Source organism: Kryptolebias marmoratus, linkage group LG8, assembly GCF_001649575.2.
Source record: "Kryptolebias marmoratus isolate JLee-2015 linkage group LG8, ASM164957v2, whole genome shotgun sequence".
NCBI classification, from domain to species: domain Eukaryota; kingdom Metazoa; phylum Chordata; class Actinopteri; order Cyprinodontiformes; family Rivulidae; genus Kryptolebias; species Kryptolebias marmoratus.
The window spans coordinates 15,239,219-15,248,775 of record NC_051437.1 but is presented as its reverse complement, the minus strand read 5'-3'; positions in this window follow the sequence as shown (position 1 = coordinate 15,248,775).

Sequence of the window (9,557 nt, the reverse complement as noted above, 5' to 3'; positions counted from 1 at the left end):
AGCCATCAGCTCATCAATTCAGTCAGAATTAAACTCTTTTTCTCCAAACTGAGCTCATTCAAAGAGGTCTCTGCAACAGGTAAGATACTAATTGTTCTTATCCTTTCTACAGAACTTCACTTCAATAGATTGGAATTATCACTTTAATAACAAATGACACTGAAATCACAACCTCTGCTTTTATGTGTCAGTAAGTTATGTGTATCTTTGTTAAACAATTTTATAATTCGATTGTAAGCTAATATTGTCTCGCTCTTTAACTGTTTTGTGGCATGTATACATTTGATTTATTGCCTCATTTAACCTAAATCAAACAATTCTCTCCTGACAAAACTGGTGGACAAATTAATGTTATTCATCATGTTTTTATAGGAATGGAAGAAACTACAGGTTTCAAAGTAATTTTTGTCAGTTAATCCTAAAAGGGAGATGCTAAAATAAAGCTTTCCATTCAGGAGTTTCTGTTGTTTGCTCTCCGTGTGCACTTGTCACAGCCGAGCAAAAGAGTCGTTTTTGATTCACCGCCTTAACCATCAGTAATTGCAGACCGTAAATTAAAAGCCCTGCTTTCTGTGTCTTTGTTACCCCTGAAAACTGACTCCTGAATGCCTTCACATAACTGAACAGGGACTAAGATGGGAGTGTGTTGTTTGGGGCGGGGCAGAGGAGCGAGCCCCGGCCCGCAAAATGAAGGCTGAAACAGGTGCTCAAGTTTTCTTTCTTCCTTTTCATCATTTACCCTCATTCTGGGTTTTTTTCTGTCTCTCCACACCTGTTGGGGGGGGGGGGGTACATGCTGGTTCTTCCAACCTGATCTCTGTGTGTGTGTGTGTGTGTGTGTGTGTGTGTGTGTGTGTGTGTGTGTGTGTCTGATTTGAAGTGGGGATGATGACTCAACAAGTGTGTTTTTATCTGCTCTGCCCCACCTCTGGCCTGATTAGTTGCGTGTCTTTTAGCAGGTCGCACTGCTGACAAAGGGAGGAAGTCTCATTGTTTAGTTGGTGTGAAAATCGTTTTTATACAAATTAAGAGTCATCGTGAATAAAAACTAAACAGAACAGAACCTGTCAGAGTCAGGCCCATCTGCTCAGAGGATAGTATGGTTTCCGGCAGTAAAAGCATACACAATCAAACAAACGAAACTAATATTTTCACAAATCCCACGGATCTGACTGATGACACCGGAGGAGGCTGGTGGTTTAAGACCCCCGGTGCAGCACCTTGCCGGGCTCCAAGCCCCCCCAGTCTGTCCTCACAGCAGGAGACCAAGATTTACCCAGCTGTTCGGGATCTCTGTGAGTGCGTGGGTGGAGACGTTCGGTCCACATAAAAGCTCTTAAAATGTTCCAGTCGGCACCAAATGAGATTTTCACTTTGACACCTGGTTGTAAAGTCAATAAAGTTGGATTTAAGTCAGGTTTTATGCTTTCATGGTTACACAAGAAAGTCACAAAATCCTTTTCTTCAGTCTTGTTATTTGATGTGTTGTAGGCTGAGAGGGATGATATTAATTAGGGCATGCAGTAAATATAACATAACACGGTTCCCCTGTTTCCCCTTGCTGTGTTGTTTGTTTTGTTTAATTCATTTGTGTTGTTTTTTCTCTAAATTTGACAAATAAAATCTGCCAAAAAGAGCCTTTCTTGTTAATGGGATGAAATAGTTCAACATTTTCGTTCTGTGTAAATCAACATATTGGCCAATCCTGATCATTACCACCTTTTCTCCCACACTGTATTACTGAGATCTTATTTTTCTTCTCTTATAAAGTTAACTTCATTGTTCACAAACTCTTTTCTTGATAGCCCACAGGCAGATGCAGAGATGAATTGTTTTAAAACCTTTTAAAGACACTGTCTCTTTGTCCAAGACTTTAAAGTAAAACATACCAAAATTACTTTAATGTGACATTTAAAAAAAAAAAAATCATTTCCCACCGTTAGATGCTTTCAAAACAAACACTAAATCTACAAAAAATATCACCAAACGAGTAAATAAATGTTATTGGAGTTCACATGACAGTAAGTGCAATGTTTGACTGTAAATGAGTCAAAAAGCTCTTATTAATTTTAATAAAGTTTATCATAATGTTCTATATATAGTTTGAAACAGAAAAGCAGAACAGGGTTTAAACTACAGTAGGAGTTGCCTGCCTACAGGTTTCCACAACAGATCCTTTCTTTGTTTTACTGATTAACTAACTCTGATGAGTAAATCTCTCCCCCAGCGAAACTGATTTGTGCACATCTGGAAAGGCTTTATTTAAAAGAAAAAAAAAATTGTGTGTTTTGTTTGTGTTTGGGTGGCACTTGGGGAGGAGGGGACTGTCATGTGGGAATCCTTTCAGCGTCCTCCGCAGGGGTGATGTTTTCTTTGGCTTTCAAAAACACAAGGTAATGATTTCAGCGTGTTTCTGAAGTTTTTGTTTCGCGGAGCAGAAATTCAGTCCCGTTCGGCCCAAACGCATCAGCCTGATCTGACACCTTCCCTTTGTGTGCTGAGGTGCGCTCCGGCGTGATGGATGCCTGTGCATGTGTGGATGTCGCTGCATGTTTGGGCACATGTGCGTGCCACCCTGTTCTCCTCTCAGGCCCTCTAGCTGGTAATCTGAGCATAGAGATTAGAAAGAAAAACAGCAGAGAAGAATGTCTTTGGTTGAGCCAGCGAGGAATTTACAATGGCCTTCAGGCTGCTTTGACCTCTCCCTCCCTTTCTCCCTCCGACTCTCTCTCTCACAAACACTAACACTAAAAGCCTAATTGATTTTCAATACACAGAGCACTTTGGGGTGTCCTGATTTCTATTACAACACCTGAAACATTTTATGTCTTGCTGTCCACGATGCCAGAACATCTTTTAAGTATTAGGAGAATACCAGCATTACACTGAGGTAAAAGCTTCACCCTTGCGGGCCAAAAACCCTTGCACGTTAAAAAATAAAACAAAGTTGGTTAAATAAAACATCTTTCTTGGCTCCGTACTGTCTGTGTCGAATTAAAGTAAAAAGAAAAAAAAGTAAAGTTAATATCTTTTGTTTATTTTTGGTGGAAGGTTTTTGTTCTAGCATTTGCATTTTTAAACTTTTTGTTGGGGGGGGATTTGATTTTGTTTTTCTTTTACAAGCTTTAAAATCTGAGGAGGTTTTTGAAAAAAAGAGAGAAAAATAATAAAGATTTATTACATCTTTTTTTTTACCAAGGAGACTAAATTAAATCAGATTTTGGTACTTCTCTTTTGCTTATAAAATAACAAAACAACCCTTGCCTTGTATATTAGAGGGTCTGGTGGATGTTTACGGTCTTTAATTTTTGTGACTGAAAATATCTCAGATGACCAAGAATGCATGTCACCCATCAGCTTCCACACCAAAGTTTTTATCAAAGATCTCAAGTGATCTGTTAGTGCTCAGATTATGTGTTGGGGATGACTCTCAGCTACAACCACACCAAAGTTTAGTTCAGTATGTGTAAAATTGAGTGAGTTATGGTATTTATGTTTGCTCATGTCAGTTAGCTGTGCCTGTCATCATGAATTGGGTTAGCTCTAAAAGTTGATCAGTTATAGATGCGCATGCAGTGATTACTTTTTGAGAGTTTCATTAAAATCCATTCGCTGGTCCATGAGATATTTAACCAACAGACAAGCGAGTCCACATGGGCAAACTTACATGAACACCCATCTTTTTATAGCGACAGGCAATAACAAAGGATTGTTCACATCAACCGAACCATTGTAACATGCTCGACTCCACAGTGCTACCACTGATAGTCAGCGCTGTGTAACCAAATCTTTGTGTTGTGTGTTGGACTCAAAGATGGAAGATGTGTTCTGATACAGTCCCATCTGTCGTCCAGGGGAACATGAAGGTCCGGAGCCGCTCTCCGACAGCTTGCAGCGATGTCACTGAGCGGGCAGAGATGACGCCACATTGAGCTGGATCCTTTGCTGGAGTTCCAGTTTCAGAAGGACAGCTGCGTCGATACTCAAGACAAACTGGTAACCCCCCACCGGCACCACCAACTCTGTCACAGCTCAGCAACCTTCCCTCCGCCCATACAAACTTCATATCGTGTGTGTGTGTGTGTGTGTGTGTGTGTGTGTGTGCAGCAAGCCCGAAAGAGGAGAGGTACTCAGGTCTTTTCACAGACGAAGGGGACAGGTGTTAGGGACAGGAGGTGCCGTGTGGCCTGGGGGTGTGGTCAGGTGGTGACACACCTGTGCCCACTTGCACAAGGGGGTCTGGTTACACACACACACACACACACACACACATCATACTGACCATGTGTTCTAATGTGCAACATAAGCCCATCGGCCCTCTCATGCTTTGCAAATCTGTGAGTCAAAACAAACCGAGAATGATTCTCATTATGCCAAAGTAAACACAGAAAACTGAGCTCTGTAGCAGAATAATGTGATTACAGTTTGAGAGATGACAGGTTGTATAAACTGAGCAGGACACATGCAGGGTTTGGCTGTACGCAGGGATCTTGTTCCCATAAAAAGTATATGTGACACAGAGAGATCTGGGAACAGCAAGTATAAAGGCTCTCTGTCTGTTTAATATGTGTGCGCTTTCTTAGGGTAAAATGTGAAAGAAAAAACATAATGAAGTATTTTAACGACCCATTAACCCAAATATTTACAAAATGAACATGGACTTTAACTGATGGGCATCTTATGTGTGTTGTACCATGTGGCGTCCAGCAAGGATCCATTCACGGCCCACTCCTCATCCTTATATGTTAGGGTCTCACAGGTGAGCAGTATTTCTGTTGTCCACAGGTAAGGCAGGTCACTTACAAATACCTTTACTTTCAAGGCTGGATCTTGATCTAAAACAGTGTATAAGTGTGTTTGGAATTGTTTGGAATCTGATTTTTTTTTATGGAAGTTCATGCCCTTTTTAAGTTGTAATGCGTGTCTGAGAGGCATCAAGTACATTTAAGCTAATATTGGGCTAAACTTATTTTGAAGTTAGTTTAGAAGAAGTCTAGGTTGCAGATTAACATGGATTGGCTGTAATTTAGACACATCCCTTCAAACATACAGACGTCTAAATGACATTTATTATTCATCAAACCTAAAAACGGGCTAAGTTTGGTTCAAAAGTGAAACTTTAGTAGATATCTAAATTTCAACTACGACGTGGATTTTTATTAGACATAAAAATTTAAATGTATAGATGTCTAAAAGATGTTTAAAATGTGTCTTGTTGAAATTTAGATGTCTAAACCTTTACTTTCTAACCAGATATAAATCTGTTTTAGCCTAGATGTCAATGGACAATTTAGATGTTTTTAGATAATTTTTTCAAGCAAAAAACGCTCACTAAAACTGTCACATCTTTTTCTAAATGGGACTGGGTTGAGTTTCTGCTCAAGATAAAATTTCTTTAAAGTTTTTGCTCCCTCTCTAAATTCTCTGCAATTAGAAGAAAGGCAGTACATACCCAGGAAAAAAAATTAAATCAAATTGTTCATATTAAACAAGTATCAAATAAAAATTTTACTTTTACTAATAAATGCTTGGATTTAACTTATTATGTTTCCAGATTAACAGTTATGATCTGGTCTTCAGTAGACATACAGGTCAAGGTTTAAAGAAGATACACAGCTATTCGATCACATGTTCAAGACCTGCTGAACTAACTAAACCTATCAATCTTGACTGGTCATATCCCACTATAAAAACCTTTCTAAGTCTCTTCATCAACAATCAGTCCAGCATCAAATGAGTGCAGCTGACATTGGTAACTACTGTATCTACTCTGGTGGGCACAGCTCACTTTTTTATTTCTTTAAGAGAAATACAGAGTCATCGAGTGCAATATTTTAGTCAATGGATCTCAGGGAAGTCTCCTTAAGACTCGACTATTCAAAGAAAACCTCTCTTCTTCAACAACAACTCACCTTGCCTCCATTTTCTGTATATATTTATTCATATACTGGAAATATCTTTGTCACTTAAAGCATTCTCAAGTCTTTATACTCATGTTTGAATGTTGTTTCTCATTTTTAAGTTGCTTTTGGATAAATAAAAGCCTTTGCATCTCTAAATGACGAAATGTAATTTAATGTAAGATACTGTTACGCACGGCAGAGGCTGTTTTTCTTCTTTAATTCGCCCCTCTCTTCTTTCTTACCTCACGATGCGTCATTCTTTCTAACCCCCCCACATCTGTTTTGTTTCGTTCTTTTCTTTTCTTTTTTTTTTAAACCACAGGTATTCAGGTATTTGCCCTCAGGTTGCTGCTGGTGCTGCTGAGAGGTGCAAGGTGCACTTTTGTTTTCCTGTCAGGACCTGCGTGGGCCCAGGGGGGCACCAGCCGAAAGACCGGGACGGTCCTATTGTCCCGGAGCATTCCACTAAAGGAAGGAGCGAGGGAGCTGCTGATGCAGGGCAGGGGGCCTAAGACAGGGAGGAGGGGGAGAACAGCCTTTTGAGTGAGGAACCAGGTTGTATGTGTTGCTGCAAGGAGCACAGATTGCCTCCCCTCCTCCCTCGTCTCGTCCCGTCCTATCCTGTCCCTTGAGGTGCCGCTGGGCAAGAAAATACACCTGCCTGAAATCCACACCTCAGGGCCTGACGTCTATCACCTCCATCTCCACGGTTTTACAGAAACACTACATGCTTCACACACACACATGCTTACACTTCTAACAAGGGATCTCCAGCTTCAATACACCTTAGAAAATGTAAATTTAGGATCATTTAAAGTAACTTTTTGATTGTCTTTGGAGAGTTGAGCTTGACTAATGCAAAATTCAGACATTATCACGCATAAATGTTGTTTCCAGGTTTAAAAAACACTTACTCCAAATGACATTTTTTGACTCTGAGAGCAAGTTCAGTGAAATCTGATCACTTTCAGGAGATGTTGCTCGACTAAGACTGTAAATTAAGAAAAAAGAACCCAGAAGGTGGACACTAGGCTGTCAGATTTCCATGGACAATGAGGGGGGGACGAATATGTCAAAAGGATTCTTGCTAAATTGGTGGAGTGATCACAGAAACAACAACATTTGTGGATTATTTAAATCTGTGAAAAGTTCTCTGAAGTCATTGTCCTTGTTTGCACAATAAGACTAAGCAGCAGATGCATGGCGGTGAAAGGAAAAAAAAGCAAAAAGGGCAGTAGAGATTTTAAAAATCACATTTGTAAACAAACAACCGTGGATCAAAAATGCATGCAAGCAAATAATGTGAATTCTAGATAAAATAAAGGTGAGGGAACATGTCCTTTAACGTTAAGGGGTGTTTTTTTGTTTCTGATTGTAGACACAAAGTAAGTGTCTTTGGGCTATAACACACAGAGAACTAGCTGCATCCTGGAAACATTTCAAAAGGACAAGACTATAAACTGCAACACCTCAAAAACAGATGGCAATGCTCTGATGGCATGTAGTCTGTTGCTCCATCATAAAAATCATAAATAATAAATTCATGGGTCCCAGCAAATCTCAGTGTATCCTCATGCTTCCCACTTTGGTTATTCACTACTTTGCTCAGCCATTTACTATACATGTTCTGAAACTTTCCTTTGCCACTTCCCTCTCAGGAAGTACGCTCTTCTCTCATGTTGTGACTTGCTGGTGTCCTGATTTGTGTGATTCATTCACACTCTTCCCTCACACGGCCTCTCTTGCACCACATTTGTCCCCCGTGGGCTCATGGCTAGAATATATAGCAGCGTCACAGATTTTATTTTTCTTTTTTTTTCCAACAACAGCATGTGCAAGGTAGAATTTGAACGACTCGTGTTGCCAAATGAAACTTACTTGGGGCTCCTTTCAAGGAACGTTTTCTCCATGTGGGTGAGGAGGGAATCGTCAGTGAAATTAGGAGTGTTAGGCCACACTTTGATTGCGACTGATGAAATCACAGACCCTTTGCTCTGCAGGGCTGGGGTCACCCAACTAAAACACTGAAGAGTATAGCAGCTATATTTAAAGACACTGATTCTTCAGCATTTGCTCATTCTCTGTTGCAAATAAGTTCTGCCATGAAAGCAAACTGTAATTCTGACACCTATGACGGACATATGGATGAAAATAATCATGTTTATTATATGTTCTGATATGATATCTTCTTTAAGAATGACCTGTGAACCAGGTCCTCTACTTGTTCATTTGCGTTACATCACGCAAAGTGAATGAAGTATTATTTCTCCAAATGGGCTGGGGGAACCGCAGCACCTGTGGATCTGCACGGTTTGATGCAGTTCTGTTCAACACTGGCTCCAAAACAGTTCACAGTGTACCAGAACAAAACAAAACACAGTGCAATATTTGCCAACTGCTTAATGTCTTCACTGAAAATAGCTTAAAGTAGACATTTCACGTTTTGAAACTAAGAAATGTGACAGCTCTGTAAAAGAGGAGATGGTTCACATGTGTTATAAATGTCACGTTTTCTACTTCCTTGAATCTCCTAATTTTTAAACAATATTCTGTAAGTGTTAAGGCACTGGGAAGGGAAATATTTACTCATTCACATTTAATCTAATGTTTTAGCAATGCAAAGGTTCACTCCACATGATTTCCTTTGTCATATGTTTGTTTCAATGATGACTAAATGTTTTTCAATGGATTTTAAATGCTGACAACATGCAGGTCAGATTAGTTCTATGGTTCATGGTACAAATAGCAGAAGCTAGCTGTAGTACTTGCAGATACTTACAGGAGGAATATCAGAATATTTCTGCTAGAATGATTACAAAACTGACAGCAGTATAAAGATTTAGCTAAAAAATAAAAATAAAAAAAGTGTTCAAACGAATGGGTATGAGATTGAAATTATTTTAAGAAAACACTGATCCACTTTGATCTTGACCCTTTTCTGACTGGCTGTTAGCTTGTTGGTCCTGGTAAAATTAAACTGAGGTCATTCAAAGAGCGATCTACAGCAGGTAAGATATTGATCGATCGTAACGTTTCAAACCCCACTTCGAAAGATCTGAAATATCCTATTAACATCACGGTTTGACATTTTGAAGGTACCTTATTTGTTTTTAACATATTAAGCAAATTAAATGCAAACCTGTGTTCTGTTCCAACCTGGTTATCCTCCTTTAATTTTGACAAAATTTGACACAACAGCTCACGTGTTCCTGTTCGGGGCCAAGAGAAACATGCACGTTCACAGCTGTTTGTCACAAAGTTGGAAACCTCTATTACAGACAATGTATGTCATTTGTTTATCCTCCTGTGTCTTTACAGTTCATCCTCTGCCCTTTGACCCTGTGGGACAGAGCCTCAGTGTTTCAGAGGAAAGCATGATTCACACACACTCTATTGAAGGGGACAGCAGGGGTGCAGAGTTGGACAGGAAATGGCACGTACCCCCTCCTGAAGGCCATTTCCTGTCCTTGGGTAAAACTGATTCACTTGTGCAGAGATGTGAGTACTTTGTGTGCATGTGTGACAAAGTAATGCACATTCCTGAAGGTTCTGGTGATAGATTTTCTTAAAGGGAGAATTGTGCGCTGTTGTGAGTTTTGAACAGAAACTCTTTTTTGGGGAGACCTGGAGAAGGAAGATGTGTTCAGCAGCATC